General features: G+C 44.5%; 1 pseudogene; it reads right to left on the bottom strand.

The window, feature by feature from the left end:
* Positions 1-368: 368 nt before the first annotated feature.
* On the bottom strand, positions 369-11,816 carry LOC116893441 (annotated as a pseudogene).
* Between the last annotated feature and the right edge of the window lie 6,310 nt (positions 11,817-18,126).

Below are 18,126 nucleotides of genomic sequence, written 5' to 3'. Positions count from 1 at the left end.
ACCTGGCCCCTGCCACTTCAATCTTAATGAAGTCAGCCCCACTCCCTGGCAACTACAGTGGAACATAGACAGCAAAGACATTCTTCTTTCTCCTTACCCAAGGAAAGTACCGTAGAGAGGACACTCCCAGCAACTATCTGCAAACTCTGTTCTCTGTGCTAGACTTTCCTTAGTATAAGTATCTCATTCTGGCTACAAGGTCATAACTTCTGTCTCAATGCACACCAACTCCTCTAAGGTTCTCTGCCTGTTATAAATTAATTAATTTTACCATTGTAAAGAAAGTTCTACATCAAGGGCTGCCCCTTCCTAGCCATTTAGGACTTAGATGCTGAGATGGTGGGCTGAGGGCATATATTGATTGAGGTTTAAATGTTCTGGTCATTGGGGTCACACTTGATCGTAACTTTCAGCCCCACTTCACTTTTAGAGGTTTCAGAGGCTTCACTGCCTTCTCCAGAGGGATTCCAGATGGTAACTAAGGGGTTTACATTCAAACTCTTCGATGCAAGCGTGGAAATCAACATCAGCCACATGCTGCAGTATCTAAACCCATTTTGGATATTCATCTCCCACACTTTCATTACCAGGGACCGGTTCTCAGCCTTAGCTGGAACTTCCATGTCATTTTCTTGCTTCAAGATGCCAGCTGGACCCAAAAGGGAGCGGGCGGTTTTCTTTTCTTTTTCTTTTCCCCTATCTTTATTAAATTAGGTATTTCTTATTTACATTTCAATTGTTATTCCCTTTCCTGGTTTCCATGACAAAATTCCCCATCCAATTCTATATGGGTGTTCCCTCCCAATCCTTCCCCCATTACCACCCTCCCCTCAAGAATCACGTTCACTGGGGGTTCAGTCTTGGCATAACCAAGGGCTTCCCTTTCCACTGGTGCTCTTACTAGTCTATTCATTGGTACCTGTGCAGTTGGAGCCCAGGGTCAGTCCATGTATAGTCTTTGGGTAGTGGCTTAGTCCCTGGAAGCTCTGGTTGGTTGGCATTGTTTTTCATATGGGGTCTCAAGCCCCTTCAAGCTCTTTCAGTCCTTTCTCTGATTCCTTCAACGGGGGTCCCGTTCTCAGTTCAGTGCTTTGCTGCTGGCATTCGCCTCTGTATTTGCTGTATTCTGGCTCTGTCTCTCAGGAGAGATCTACATTCGGCTCCTGTCAGCCTGCACTTATTTGCTTCATCCATCCTATCTAGTTTGGTGGCTGTATATGTATGGGCCACATGTGGGGCAGGCTCTGAATGGGTGTTCCTTCTGCCTCTGTTCTAAACTTTGCCCCCCTATACCCTCCCAAGGGTATTCTTATTCCCCTTTGAAAGAAGGAGTGAAGCATTCACATTTTGGTCATCCTTCTTGAGTTTCATGTGTTCTGTTCATCTAGGATAATTCGAGCATTTGGGCTAATATCCACTTATCAATGAGTGGATACCATGTGTGTTTTTCTGTGATTGGGTTAGCTCACTCAGGATGATATTTTCCAGTTCCATTCATTTGCCTATGAATTTCATAAAGTCATTGATTTAATAGCTGAGTAGTATTCCATTGTGTAGATGTACCACATTTTCTGTATCCATTACTCTGTTGAAGGGCATCTGGGTTCTTTCCAGCTTCTGGTTATTATAAATAAGGCTGCTATGAACATAGTGGAGCATGTGTCCCATATATGTATATGCCCATGAGCAGTATAGCTGGGTCTTATGGATAGAATTATTTCCAATTTTCTGAGCAACCTCTAGATTGATTTCCAGAGTAGTTTTACCAGTTTGCAATCCCACCAGCTATGAAGGAGTGTTTCTCTTTCTCCAAATTCTTGCTAGAATGCGCTGTCATTCAGTTTTTGATCTTAGCCATTCTGATTGGTGTAAGGTGAGATCTCAGGGTCGTTTCAATTTGCATTTCCCTGATGACTAAAACTTTGAACATTTCTTTATGTGCTTCTCAGATATTTGGGATTCCTCTACTGTGAAATATCTGTTTTGCCTGTACCCCATTTTTAATTGGGATTATTTGGGATTTTTTGTTTCTCTTTGGTTTTGTAGGATGAGCATGGGTTCAATAAGGTCTGATTACTCCAAAGAGAGGAGATATGTACCACAGCATCTATAGTGACTCCTAAGGAAATTATTCACAGGACCTTGGGGTGAGTCAGGATACTGCGGAGAATCATACCCTCCTCCATCAACAAAGTATAGCTGAGGACAGGGTGTCTCTGTGTGGTTAGATTCTTTCCAGGGTTCAGACCCTGATGGGTTAGCAGGGATGGCTTCCTGGACATCACCAGAGAGAAGATAGGAAAGAAGAAGATACAGGGGACACTTAGTTCCTTCCTATCCTGTCCTGAAGGTGGCACTGCCTCTCAAATTTTGTCTCCACCCAGCTTGGGGACCCCACATTTCTCTTAGCCATACCCCATTTTATTTCCCCTGAAAGTAAGACTCAGAAATATATAAGTAAACCTAAAAATTATTATGTCAATGATGGAGCTTTCTCACCTGACACCAGGAGCTTCAAGGGGTCACTGGATTCTGACCACACATATCGATTGAGCTTGTAATTGCCATAGCATCTGCATGTTCTTTTCTGGCCAAGTGATACAGGATCCACATGGAATAGGGCCTGGAACTCCCCATTGGGCACATACTATGCATAGTATAGTGTCCTGGATAGCTTGTGTTCTTCCTTAGTCAAAATGAATCTATCATATCTCAGGGAAGAAGCACATTGAACAGTCATCTTCCCTCCTCAAGTTTCTGCAGAAATAGGTGAGATTGAGAGGGTGGGCTTTCTGTAGAATCCTACAAGAGAAGATTGCAGCTAGGTGTGGTGGTGCATGCCTTTAATCCCAGCAGAGGCAGAGGCAGGTAGATCTGTGAGTTCATGGCCAACCTAGTATATAGAGCAAATTCCTGAACAGCAGAATTGCATTAGAAAACTTGTCTCAAAAAGACCAAATGAAGAAAAGGAGGAGGAGGAGGCTATAATGGACATGAGCACGTGCACACACACATACACATGCATGTACATGCACATATACACACACTGTCTATAGCAGTCTCAACAATGTTAAAAGTCCAAAGTTCAAGGTCTCTTCTGAGATCCACCCAATCACTTAACTCTAATCCCCAAAGAAAGACAGGAAACCTGCTGGGCAAACTTCAAACTCTGCATCTCCATGTCTGACGTCAAAGCAGTCTTCAGAGAGAGAGAGAGAGAGAGAGAGAGAGAGAGAGAGAGAGAGAGAGAGAGAGAGAGAGAGAGAGAGAGAGGACTGAGATCCCTGAAGGTCCCCTTACCTGTCACCATGAGCTCCACTGGGTTACTGTGCTCTGACCAGCCATCAGGGCTCAGATACTAACACCAATACCGTCCTGCATGAAAATCTGGTAGGAAAGAGATGGTGAAATTGACCTTGTTTTGGGCTCCAGTAAAGTCTGTCTGTACAAGGGTGACTAGCTTCCTTCTTTATGCAGGTGGTACTCCAGAGCCTCAAAGATTCCCTGACCTCAGATGCTCATAATTGTCCCCCAGGTGCAGAAAGCATTCCTGAAAAGAAACCAGAGCCCACTTCCCAGAATGACAAAGCAGTCTTCCCATATTCCTGTTACCAGTCCCAGGACCCTCCAGCCATCCCCAGCATCAGACCACGTTTATTGTTTAACATCCCCACTGCCTGGATGTGACATGTTTTCCCAAGTAAGGTGGAGATACCTGGGACACCTGGGAGTACACTCACCTGACAGTACTGCTTTCCTGTAGCCCAGACTCAGTCGTGCAAGAGATTGTCTTGTGAGGTTTGTCCTGAAAGTTTGTCTTTTTCTACCCAGAACTTCCTGGGCCCTTGAAGTCACCTCATGGGGTGGGGTCTTTCCCAGACTTGGTGATTTTTTTTCCCTTTTCCACATCTCACCAAGGATAAACAGGAATGTGAGAGAAAGAATCATTGTGTCTTCTCTCACCAGCTACTGTTCTGCTTGCCATTTGATGAACAGACAGGCAGGGTGTGGTCTTTGTTGGTCTGAGTTACCAGAGACAAAGTTAGCAAATCAACAGCCCCAAGGAAGAGGAACTGACCAACTCTGGAGCTCAGTCTTTGTCTTGGCTGCAAGGTGACAGTCCCATTCTTCTGGGCACAAAACATGGGCAGAGTGTCAACATCCTGCTCCTCCATTTCCAGTGGGAAGCCATGGCTCTGGATCTGCTTCATGAGTTGCCACATTGGCCATGGCATTACATAGTAGATGTTTGGCTTCTGGAACCTTTGAAAGTAGAAGCAGCAGCAGCAGTGTACGCATCCAGCTTCTCAAGCAGCACCCAATCACCAACATTCGTTTCAGGGAGGTTAGAGTGCTTGACAATCCAAACAAGGCCATCACATGTTAGTCCCCAGATGCTGGATAAGTAATAGTTCTCATCTGCCTTGGGTCTGTTTTGCAGCAGGGCCTTCATATGTGCATTTTCATACAGGATGCAGTTAAATGATGCATACACTCCATAATTCACATAATACATGAAGATTTGCTCATTTGACTCATCTTTATAGTCAGAGCCAGTCTGCTCCTTCCACGAGTTTGTTGTTGTTGTTGTTGTTGTTGTTGTTGTTGTTGTTGTTGTTACTGTTGTTGTTTTGGGGTATGTTGGCAGTGATATTCACTGCAAATGTAAAAGCTAATGAACATAATATCTGCCTGGCTCAGCTATGATTCTCACATCCAAGTCTGATGGGAAATACTTGTCCAGAACTGCATTGATTACACTGGTGATCTCTTCAAATTTAAGCTTTAGATCCAGGAAATCTACTACCAATATCAAGCAAATACTGAAAGACCACCAGAGTGGGAAGACCTTCACTCAAGTCTCAGGATGATGTGACCCCCCCCCCAAGAACTCACACAAGACCATCCTTGCTGTAATCACATGAGGTTTATCGATAGGAACCAGTGCACTGGGGTCGAGACTCATATCCCATGCAGGGGCAGTGGAGTTCGACCCTGAGAGGCTGGGAGAAAGGGTATTTAAAGGGAGAAACGACAACCCGAGGGAGCAGGGATGGCGTCATTGGAAAGTGTCGAGAATACCAGTGAAAAATCACAAGGAGGAGCTTCCTGTTTCTCAAGATTGTTTAACTTTATGGTCCGCTAGTTCCTTGGAGAAGCTTTCTGTTATCTTTACTAGGTTGGAAATCACATATCTAAGGGCCTTATCTTAAGTCCTTTTATCTAGTTCCTAGGAGAGCAGGCTCAGGAAATGTGACCTTTTACATACTTACAGGTAGAGGGCAGGGTCTGGAATTTGAGGTATTTAGGGTTTCTTAGGGGTGAGATAGCATTTTTAAACTTCTGACTTCTTGGCTACATTTTTTATTCTTTCAATACATGCTGAAACCAACTCTGTTCCCATGTCAAAGACACAATGTGTGTCTGACACTGCCTGCACAAAGGTCTCAGGGTCAGACTCTGTTCCACTGTCTACATGGAAGCTGATGCTAATGACGTCAATATTTAGCTCTTTTGCCTGTTCCATGAGAAGCCTGCTGGTTTTGAGTGTGGCACCAAGCTTATCCTTGAGGCAACAAACTGCTTTGGAATCATCAGTGGCAATCCGAAAAACCAACTTTGCCTTTGGATGTGCTCTGGCAACTTTCATCAATTCAATTTCACTGTCAAAAGTCATCATCTGGACTCCAGTACTGGCAGCATACTTGATTTGAAACACTTGTTTTCAAGAATTTGCATAGACAATCCTCTATGGAGATACCCCAAGCCCCTGTACCAACTGTATTTCAGTCTTGCTTGCGCAGTCAAATCCTGTCCCAATGGTACCTAGGGTGCTCACTATGGCTCTGGTTATATTACACTTAACTGGGTAAAAGGGAGTAACACAGGGAAGAGCTTTCAACCACCTCTGATGCTTCTTTACAAGGTTTCGAGGTCCACGACATAGAAAGCATCCTTATTGACAGAGGAAGAAACTTCATTAACTTTTGGTCCAGAATGTCCTTAGCAGTAAAGCCTTCATTGAGGATATGACAGTCAAACTCTTCCTTAGTAAAACTGATCACGGTTCTCGATGTGCCTACAGAAAACCTAAAGATGGAATTAAATTATCAACAGCTCTCATTTGACCAACTTATCCAAGAGTTCTGAATGCTGTTTCTTCGGAGTGGTGGAAACACTCACAGCACAGGGACATGACTGGTGGGACCTGTGGAGAAGCCACCAAACCCTGAAGTGTACCTGGTGGTCTGCCCACCGCCTCCCTGTCAGGCTCCTTGTAGAGCCTGCTACAGATGCTTACCTGAGGTGTCCCCAAGCTGCTGGCTCAGGACAGCCAGAGACAGCAGCTGCAGGGACTGACCTAAGGACAATATTTAATTGGGGCTGGTTATAGATTCAGAGTTTCAGTCAATAATCATCAAGGCAGAAACACAGCAGCATCCAGGCAGGAAAGGTGCAGGAGGAGCTGAGAGTTCTACATCTTTATCTGAAGGCTGCTAGTGGAAGACCGACTCCAGGCAGCTAGTGTGAGAGTCTGAAAACCCATGCTCACACTGACACACCCATTCCAACAAGGCCACACCTCCAAATAGTGCCATTCCCTAGGTCAAGCATATACAAACCATCACATTCCACTACCTGGCCCCCATAGGCTTTTTTAAACACATGAGTCTATGGGGGCCATACCTAAACATACTGAAAGATAAAAGTTTTAAAGTTGTCCCCCTAGACACAAAGTTTAGAGCAGAAAAAAAAAACAGGTTAGGCCCCAGAATTATATGTTCCAAGAAGCCTCTCCTAGGGCTATAGAATGAATAATTACATTGGCCAGCTCAACAGCTTTCTCCCAGAAACTAGCTGACCATAAATCTTAGAGAACAATTTTGAGAAGCAGGAAACAACGTCTCCTAAGAACTAGCGGACCATGAAGTTAAACAATCTGAGAAGTAAGAGACAGCTTCTCCTAGGAAACAATCTTGGGAGACAGAGAGTTCTTCCTTGTGATTTTTCACTGTTATTCTATGACGCCATCCCTGCCCCCTCGGGTTGTGGTTTCTCCCTTTAAATACCTCTTCTCCCAGCCTCTCGGGGTCGAACTCCACTGCCCCTGCGTGGGATACGAGTCTCGACCCCAGTGCACTGGTTGCTATCGATAAACCTCATGTAATTACAACAAGGACGGTCTTGTGTGAGTTCTTGGGGGGTTGCGTCATCCCGAGACTTGAGTGAGGGTCTCCCCACTCCGGGGGTCTTTCAATACCATAATGCAGAATACATGTTGTGCAACTTCTGAAGTCCCCATAGTCTATAGCAGTCTCAACAATGTTAAAAGTCCAAAGTTCAAAGTCCTTTCTGAAATTCATCCAATTACTTCACTGTAATCCCCAGGGCAAGACAGGAAATCAGTTTGGCAAACTCCAAACTCTGCATCTCCGTGTCTGATGTCAAAGCTGTCTTCAGATCTTCAACTCCTTTTTCATCTTTGTTGTCTGCAGCCAACTTCTTTCTCCTGGTCTGGTTCCACTCCCTGTTAGTGGCTTTCCTCCACAGAGAGCCCACAGCTCTCGCATCCAGAACATCTTGGGGTCTCCAAGGCATCTTCAATGTTACAGGTTCTTGTTTCAATGTCTGGGATCCACAAACGATCTTCTGGGCTCCTCCAAAGGACCCATGTTACTACTCCAGCTCTGCTCTCTGTAAGCTCAGGTTGATCCACTCCACTACTGCTGCTGTTCCAACTCCTTTACTGCCTAAGCTTGAATGTCCTGGAACTTGCTCTGTCAACTGACTTTGAACTTAGAGATCTATGTGCCTGTCTCCTAAGCACTAGGATTAAAGGTGTAGTCCACCAAACCTGGATTTAAGCTCTGTATTAGGCTGGCCTTGAACTCAGGAATCTACTTGTCTTTGCCTCCTGGTATTAAATAAAGGCTTGTACTACCATGCCTGGGCATAAATTTAGCTCATTGGGATCTTGTCCCAAGGTCACTACTCCCTTAATTCAATTTAGTATCCTTGAAGCCAGAATTCTGCTCCATTTCACTTCCTCGGGCACCGTTATTACTCAAACCATATATTTTATATTTTTCTTTTCTCAGCATGCTATCTTTGTTTAAAATGCTCTTCAGGAGACCTAAACAGAGAACAAACTGCATGATTGGCCTTTCTGAGACTTCCTTTGTCAATGCAATTACTTTGAGTCTCTTCACCATAGCCTCAGGCAGATTCTTCAGACTACTTTTGCCCTTCTCCATTGAAACCTCTTATGCCAGGTCTGCATAATTCAAATCACTCTTAGTAACAAAGTTCATATTCCTGCTAGGATGTCCCATTAAGCCCCATTTAAAGCATCCCACTGCTTTCCAAATCCAAAATTCCATAGTCCACATTCTTCCAAACAAATGCATGGTCAGGCCTATCACAGTAGTACCCCAGTCCCTGGTACCAAATTCTGTCTTAGGGTTTTACTGCTGTGAACAACATCATGACCAAGGCAACTCTTACAAGACAACATTTAATTGGGGCTGACTACAGGTTCAGAGATTCAGTCCATAATTACCAAGGCAGGAACATGACAATGAAAGAATAAAAAATACAGCCAAAAAGTCAGAAGTTTAGGAATGCTGTCCCACCCTTAAGAAGCCCTAAATACCTCAAATTCCAGACCTTGCCCTCTACCTGTAAGTAAGTAAAGGGTCACATTTCTTGAGCCTGCTCTCCCAGGATCCAGATAAAAGGGTTTAAGATAAGGTCCTTAGATAGGTGATCCAGACCTAGTAAAGATAAGAGGAAGCTTCTCCCAGGAACTAGCTGACCATAAAGTTAGATTAGAATTTTAGAGAACAACCTTAAGAAGCAGGAAGCTTCTCCTGGGAACTAGTGGACCATAAAGTTAAGCAATCTTGAGAGACGGGAAGCTTCTTGTGATTTTCCAATGATACCACCCCTGCCCCCTTGGGTTGTGGTTTCTCCCTTTAAATAACCTTTCTCCCAGCCTCTCGGGATCGAACCTCTGTCTCCTGCGTGGGATACATGTCAGCCTGGAGATCTCCATAATAGATCTCCGTAATAAACCTCGCCTTTGCTTATTATATCCAAAATGGTCTCTCTGTGTCTGGGGTCCACCACTTCCCAAGACTTGAGTAAGGGTCTCCCTTCGGGGATCTTTCAACAATATCCAGGCAGGCATGGTGCAGGAGAAGCTGAAAGTTCTACAAAGGTTGCTAGTGGAAGATTGACTTCCAGGTAGCTAGGATGAGGTGAAAGACCACCAGGGTGAGGAAGACCCCCACTCAAATCTGGAGACAATGCAACCCCCAAGAACTCACGAGAAACCAGTCTTGATGTAATAAACAAGAGGTGTATTTGAGGAACCAGAGCTCTGGGGATGACACGTATCTCACACAGGAGACAGAGGAGTCGACCCGAGCCCAATTAGGGGAAGGGATTTATAGGGAAAATTACATAGGTAGTTGGCAACAGTCACACAAAGCAATTTCTTTGGTTTGTAACTTGGGCTCAGTTCAACTCTAGGCCACCCTCCTTCTGGGGCAAGCTGACCCTAATTCTCGTTTTTCTCAGGACTGTTGAGTCAGGCCTTATCAAGGCCAGATGGTTTGTGGTGGCTATAGCCAGGCTACATCCCCAAAATATGTTATGTTATTCTTTGCTGTGAGGTGCACTTGTCCTCACAGCAGGGTCAGTGGGGGATAGTTTAAAATCTTTATTCTTTCATTCCCTACTTCTGCTTGTGACTAGTTCTAACCTTAGAACTCAGGGCCACCTTCTTCAATTTTTCCCCTAAGTTCTTCTGAGGCTTGATATAGTTGGTGCAGCATTAAAATCTGCACTGCACTAACTCTTTCTCTAATAAAGGCTATTAACTTATTAAAAATACAGCGTCCAAATGTCAAAAGTAACAAGAGAATAACTAAGGGTCCTAGGAGCGTGGAAATTAGTCTCACAGCCCCAAGCAGAACAGTGTAAACTTTCTAAGCCCCCACAACGCTGGATGGTAGCCTGGTCTCAGACATCTTGGGGGGCAAATGTAAAACCTCAGTCTCCCCAATTGGCACCTTGCTTCTGGACTTCTGTATCTGAACTTGCCCCCAGGTGAAAATCTCTTTGGGACTTCTAAGGGCATACTCTGAGGATCTCTGTCAGGAATGTCCTATGTGTCCAGCCCAGCTATCAACTTACAAAAGTCAGGGGTGAGAGTGGGCCACCATGTGTATGGTGTGGTCACCTTGGAGATGGACCATGTTATCTCCCCGGCCTGGGAGGAAACTTGCCAAATCAGTTTCTGGGGGATATGGGGATTATAAGTGCTTACAACAGAGATGAAGCTTAAGAGGATTAGCAGTCTTTTCTAACTTTCATTCATTTCTGAGAACATCTGGTACTGTCTTCAAATGGGAGGTGTGGACCCATGTAGCAATCTCATCTACCTTAACAACAATGGGAGTAATTAACAGTACTAGATAGGGTCCTTTCCAGTGGGGTTCTAAATTCTCAGCCTTGTGTCGCTGGACCAGGACTGCATCTCCTGCTGGGAACTGGTGAGGCGCCCTGGACTTCCCATCTTGTAGGTATCCTTCACTTGGTTCCAAATTCCACTTTGGACTGTTTCTAAAGCCTTTAAATGAGCAAACAGGGTTTTAGGAAAAACCTCAGGGTAGGGGGCCCCACCAATTCGGAAGAGGGGGCTTCCCATACATAATCTCATAAGGTGTTAGGCCAAAAGGGTCAGGAGTGTTCAGGCGCGGAACAGAGCAAAAGGAAGGAGGACAGTCCAGTCTTCTCCTACCAGTCTCTAAGGCCAATTTTGTCAAGGTCTCCTTTAGAGTTTTATTTATCTTTTTCACCTGCCCTGAACTCTGTAGTCTCTTCTGGGACGTGGGTAAGGCTGAATCTGGAAGGGGTATTTCTTGCTCTGAAGAGAGCAAGCAGGAAGGAGTGCCACCCAGTCTGCACCAATCTCCATGGTCAATTTGGTCAGGGTCTCTTTTAAAATTTTATTTATTCTATCTGTCCTGAACTTTGAGGTCTGTAGATGTAATATAATTTTTAATTGACCTCTAAATACCTGGCCACACTCTGGCTTACCTTGACAAAGAAGGCAGGGCCATTGTCTGACCCAATTACCTTGGGCACTGCAAACAGGGAGAAGATTTCTTCTAGTATCTTCTTGATGACTATTGAGGCCGTCTCTTGCTTGGTGGGGAAAGCTTCTACCTATTCCTGAAAAGATATCTATAAACACTAGGAGACATTTGTAACCATATTTTCCTGGTTTTATCTCTGTGAAGTCCACTTCTCAGTAGGATCCAGGCCGTTCCCCATGGAGCCTCCTACCACAGTCAACTTTCCTGAAAACAGTTACCTTTTGGCATGGTATATATCAGTGTACTATCTGTTCCACGAGATACTTGAGACCTGTGACATAATATTTAGTTTTTGAAAACGTTTGGATGAGTTTGCTTACCCCTAAGTGAGTCCATTGATACATTTGTTTTATCATGGCCTCTACCTGTAAAAATTGTAGCAGGATCTTCTTTCCCCTTGAGGTGTACCAGAGTCTCTTTTTCGGCCTGGCTGGGTCGTGGCGGGCCCTTAACAGAGCCAGAATCTCTCTTTTTCTTGTCCTCAGATGTCAGCAGGCCCCTCTGCTGATGGGCTGTAGCAAAGGCATACCTGCTGTCCACATAGATGTTAAGTCTCTTTCTCAGTTCAAGGGCTTTGGTGAGGGGAGCGAGCTCTACCCTCTGAGTAGAGATGCCTTCTGGTAGGGCCTGAGCCCAAATGACTGTTTCCATCTACCACTGCTGCCCCAGCCCATCTTTTTCCTTCTCTAAGAAGCTGCTCCCATCTATGAACCAGATGGCATCTATATCCTCTGGTGGCTGGTCAGTCAGATCTTTATGCCACCCCTGTGCTTTAGTGAACACCTGCTGACAGTCATGAAGGGGGTCCGGGAGCAGGGTTGCAGGGTTTAGACTCATAGGGGCAGTCTGGAATCACAAGGAACAAGTGGGATACCCGGCCCACGCCAAGGTCCACCATTCTTCGGGTAGTCCATGAGTATCATTTGTTGTGGGTAGTCCCCCGTATTCAAGGTCTTTTGCTGGACACTAGCCCATTTGGGCGTAGGAGCACAGAGTGTTGGGTCCCCGTATTCATAAAACAACTGGGCAGGCTTCCCTTCTATCTTTGCACATAGCCAGCACTCTAGGACCAAGAGGCTTGCCTTCGGGGCCACTGGAGAGGCCCCTCTTGTTTTTCCTGGGGCAGTCCCTGACCCAGTTTCCTTTTTTCTTTGCATTAGGCACACTGATCTTTAGCCAGGAATTCTATTCTATTGCCAGGTACTGTCTTCCTAGGTTCCCTAACTATTGTGGCCAGTATATGTTCCTCTCCTGTCTTTTATCTCTCTAGCTTCTTCTTCTTTTTGTCTCTTTTCTTCCTTAGCCCCCTGCTCTTTTTACCTTCTTTCCTCTTTCTCTTCCTCAGTCTCTCTCATATCTTAACCACACTTCAACTTTACTTTCTCTGCAACTTACACTAACTCTCAGCAACTTAGCTTAACCCTTCAAATTTCTGTAACTTTTTCTTTATATCTTTTTCTTACGTTAGCCATATTGGTAGGGCACTTTCTAGTCCCTCAGAGACCCACTCTTGGAGCCTGGCGGCAGACCCGGAGCACTCCCTACCTTCAGAGGTATTCAAGTCAACAGTCAGGAGTGAGGGTCTTCCATCCATGTCTGGAACATTCTTTCTGGCCTCTAGTAGGATTCTGTCTTTCCTCGGTGGTAAAGAAGACCTGTAACAGTTACTAACAAGCATCTCAAATGGGATAGTGAGAAAACAAGAGAATCTTGAGAATAGAGGTCCACTGAAGAGGGCAAATAGCATTTAGTCACACAGCTAAACCAGGAGGACTTTTTGGGACAAAAAGGCCATTGTAAAAATAAGCACCAGCTTTGTGTCTGTGAAACAGAAAGGCAAGCAGAGAAGGAGCTGATCTGTTACCGACTATCTCTCTGGACTTAAGAACTAATAACAAAAGGATGGAGAGATGGTTAGGACCTGGGTGCTAGATACCAAGTGACAAAAGAATTGTAACCGGTTCACCTGGGACTTTCAGGACCTCAGTAGCAGCCCTTTACCAAACTGTCTCACTGGGTTAAATGCCCATGGAAAAGAAAACATTAATACTGACCTTGGCCACAGCCAAAGCCTGAATTCTAAATTGACTAGCAAAACAAAGTTCTTCACAGTTTGTTGCAGATTCTTTTTGAAACTATTTTAGGGGCTTCTCTGCCCCCCAACCTGGGGCATTTTGACCACAGGGGCAGGAACTGGCTGCTGAGGGGATAGGATCAAAGGCACTCTCCATGTCAATGATGACTAATGGGGAAGGTTATTTAATGTTGGAGATCAACTCCTCTCTTGGAATAGGGCCAGCAGATAAGGCAGGCTCCCTTAAAGAACTTCTCTTAATGAACGCTCTCCTTCTGTGAGCAAGTGTTGAAGGTCTGGCCACTGAAGGCAGCCACTGAAATTATTTTTTTTTCAGGGCCAAAGTCTCATAAAACAACCACTAACTCTACGCTATCTTTTTGTTGTCAAAGCGGCAACCCCAGCCGGCCTCCTCACCTTGAAACTCCTCTTATGTTGACTTGGCCTGGGCTGTGCTGTTGCCCATGTGCAGCCTGCAGCTTGCTAGCAGGCCTGTATGCTCACCACCCTCAGCCCCTACATTTTCCTACTCTGTGCTGTCCCTTCCTTAGAAGCTGTGAATGTTTAAGGAACAGGGAGAATTTTTCTTCAGGATCTAAGGTAAAGCTTTCAGGTTCTTGTTAATGTCTGCTTCAGACAAGGTCACTCACTAACCTGGAGTTCTTCATACACAACTATTAATAGCAGCTAGACTGGACAAGGGGAGTAAAGGGAGGGGCAGCTCTCCTTGGAGAGGAGGCTCAAGGAGAAAGATAAAACTCCCTGGCAGAAAACAATTTTTCTCAAGCAAATTATTTTTAACTTTTAAGTTAAGCACCAAGAGGACCAAGTAAAACTCTTTGACAAACAAAGCAAACAGTTTCCTGATTTCAAACACAGTTGTCAGTCCAAGATTTCAAAAACAAAACAAAAGCCAAAAAGACACTCGACAATACCACAGAAAACAAACCAGACAAACAAGACCAAGACAAAGCATCCTATAACCAATTTCCACAGATGCCTGGTACCTTCAGTACCTTGCCCAAACTGCAGCTTAACCTTAGCTGCTTCTGGGATGAGACGGATCATCTGATTCCACCTCCCAACAGGATTCCAGAGTGTCCTCTTGCCCTAACGTCTGTCCGATGGTCCACCATCAAAGACAAAGGGGTTGTCACAGCCTGCCCCATGGCAAAGAAAAAGAACACCAAACACAGAAACAGAACACAGACAACAGACACTAACACGTCCGAGCACACTCATCTGCGCCTATACTTAAATAGGCAGCCGAACGCGACCTCGGGCTCTCTCGACTGCTCTCCACCTCTGGAACGTCTTCCAGGGCTGCAGCTTGTGGGCTCAGGGCATCCCCCCTTCCGTGGCCAGAGGGTCCTCACGGACCACAGAGGTGGCTGCACAGAGTGGGATTCCACATCCACTCTCCTCTCCTATTTCAGACCAGTACAACACACACATATACACACACAGCACACACAGCGGAATCAAAACAGAGACAGACACAGACAGCGGCCGCACACTCAGATACAATTGGGGATTCCCCTTACCTCCAAGAAGGTCTTTGGAGTTGTGGGTGGTTGCGAGATCCCGGACAAGCCCCCAAATGAAAGACCACCAAGGTGGGGAAGACCCCCACTCAAATCTCGAGACAACGCAACCCCCCAAGAACTCACGAGAAACCAGTCTTGAGGTACTGAACAAGAGGTGTATTTGAGGAACCAGAGCCCTGGGGATGACACGTATCTCACACAGGAGACAGAGGAGTTGACCCCGAGCCCAATTAGGGGAAGGGATTTATAGGGAAAATTACATAGGTAGTTGGCAACAGTCACACAAAGCAATTCCATTGGTTTGTAACTTGGGCTCAGTTCAACTCTAGGCCACCCTTCTGGGGCAAGCTGACCCTAATTCTCGTTTTTCTCAGGACTGTTGAGTCAGGCCTTATCGAGGCCAGATGGTTTCTGGTGGCTATAGCCAGGCTACATCCCCAAAATATGTTATGTTATTCTTTGCTGTGAGGTGCACTTGTCCTCACAGCAGGGTCAGTGGGGGATAGTTTAAAATCTTTATTCTTTCAAGGGTCTTAAAGCCCATGTTCACAGTGACACACATATTCAACAAGGCCACACCTCCAAATAGTGCCATTCCCTGAGCCAAGTATATTCAAACCATGACCGATACTCTCTTTATTTGGGGGATGAGCACACAGGGATACAGAGGTATGAGAAAGAAACAATTCTATTATCAGGACTCTGTGTGGTGGTGGTTGGGGGTTGTTAGGCAACAAATCCTTTCTCATTTACTTTCTTTTCTTACCAAATTACCAGAGTTGTTGGGCTTACAGTCTGGACCCCAAAAGCCTTCCCAATCCAGGCTCAAGCACTCGTCCTCTGTAGAAGAAACAGATACTCAAGAGTAGTGAAAATCAAAATGGGAGAATTTATTGAATGTGACCATATTGATACTATATAACTGGTTAGCAAAAGTACACCAGTTTCCTTCCTGGAATGAGGCTGTGGTTTTATTGCCCCAAACTTCCTCCTTCTGACTTCTTCATTTCTGTAAAACGTCACAGTTCCTCCTCACCCTTCTCTACGGACTGGCCATGTCATTTCTTCTTTCATATCCCCGCCCTTTTGTTCCTTCCTCACCTTCTCTTCTCTCCTGACCACAGATCCTCACTTGATAATGTCTGCATGCCTGGATACTAACATTCACTGAAAGAAATGTGCTCATTTCTCCTTAAGACATTGGAGAAATATTTACCAATTGTCTCAATATCATACTCTTTAATGTTAGATGATTATGACATCAAAATCCCCTCTCAGTTTGTGAGGATCATGGAGTAAAGAGGCATTCTCATTTTCAGAATATGACATGGTATACAGGAGTGTGTGTAGCCGGAGTGACTCATCAACCTACACTTGCTCTCCTACTGTACAAGAACATAAGATGCCATACTGCATCCTGAATAGAAAGGAAGATGGCTATAAAGATGTAAAAACACCATTGTACTACATTAACTATGTGCTCAGGCAAATTATTAATCAAATCTTTTCTTAGGAATTTGACCAAGGAAGCTGGAGAAGGCTCAGGAGTTAGGAGCAATCCCTCTTCTCCCAAAGGACCCACATTTGATTCTCAGCATGTACAGTTGAGTGGCCCACAACTGGCTGTAACTCCAATACCAGGAGAGAGCTGGTACTATATTCCAGCTTCTGTGTACAGATAGGCAGACAGGCAGGCACACACACACACACACACACACACACACACACACACACACACACACACACACAATGCATTCCCATAGATAGGCACACAAATAAAATGTTATTTTTTCAAAAGTTTCATTAAGGAGGCAATGTTTGATTGTTGTGACTGCTGAAGCACCATGCACTTCTCTGGTGGTTTCAATGAGAACCACCATGGACTTGTATATTTGAATACTTGGTTTCCAGTGTGTGGCATTGGCTGGTCAGATTATGGACATTTCAGGACATGGAGGCTTGCTGGGGTAAGTAGGTCATTGAACATAGGCTTCGATGATTTATAATCTTGACCTATATCCAGTTCACTCTCTCTTCTTGTTGGTGAACTGATAAAATATGATCAGCCAGCATCCTACTCCTGCAGCCTGCTGCCATGCTATCTTTTCAATTGTAGATTGTCTAACCCTTTGTGACTGTAAGTGAAAACAAACCTTCCACAAATTGCTTCTATCTTATCACACCAACAGAAAAGTAACTAATGCAAAACCCCTTCTGCCATAAGGATTCTACGTTGTAGTTGGGTTTTCTCCTTATTGAACATGTTCATACAACAATTCATGTTCATAAAACATGAATTTAACAATAAATATTTCAAAGTATGTAACTCAATAGCATTGAGTAAATTCTCAATGATATACAGCCACCACCAGTATCTAGTTCCTAGACATTGTCACCATCCCAAAAGAGAACCTCATGTCCACAAAGCAGTCACTGCCTTTGTCTGCTGCAGCATGACAATGCAAAGTAAGGTGTGACATGGTTTCTACCCCTGGAACAGAGCCAACAGGATGTGGGTCTCCTCAAATGCTGATGGTTGCTGGACGTTTAAGGCTTGTTTGCATAATAATGTACATATTTTACTTTGTATTCCTCCTTCAGAGAAAGTTCTCCCTGCCAAGGTTATTGGGGAATGTTCTCCTTGCTGAAGTTAATGACTCCATGATAATCAGAAACAGCTCATTTCTGAGAGGTAAGGCTGTGTCTGATAATCCTCCAGTAAAGTGGTGATGCTGGGACCTTCAGGATAGCCCTCAAGGCTGTGGGAAAGAACTCTGAAAACATGAGTTCAAGAATACATAAATCAGGAATAAAAACTGTTCCTCACAGGATTTCTTAACTATGCAAAATATAAAGATACAATATGAATTGTATGAAGGGCTTCATGAACCTGAAAAAAACAGAGGTAGCTGCACTAATGAGTCAACTTAGTCAGAAAGATATTAAAGGAGACATGATTTGGTCAACAGAGGAAAAAACCTAGATCATGAAAGAATAAGGAATAATTAACAAATAAGGCTCCGAAAGATGGTTATATAATATTATGGTAAAATGGTGGTCTTCTCCTTGGAAGCCATCAACAACTAAATTTAATCTAGATATTCTACTCCCTAAAGAGGGTAGTTTTATGTATGATCCAAATAGAGGTTGGGGACAGCAAAAGTCTGCTATCAAGAAAGAGGTGAGGGCTTAATGATAGTCCTACTTTCTGGGATCACTTAATACTTTCCAATAATAAGCCTTGGAGTTGCTGAAATTAAAAAATATCCAAAGATTAAAGTAATATATTGAGGTAGCTAAGAATTATAAAAAATCAGCTTCAATGCTGCTTGCATCAGCA

This window comes from Rattus rattus, chromosome 2 (genome assembly GCF_011064425.1).
Source record: "Rattus rattus isolate New Zealand chromosome 2, Rrattus_CSIRO_v1, whole genome shotgun sequence".
Taxonomy (NCBI): Eukaryota; Metazoa; Chordata; class Mammalia; order Rodentia; family Muridae; genus Rattus; species Rattus rattus.
This window is presented reverse-complemented; position numbering and strand designations above follow the sequence as displayed.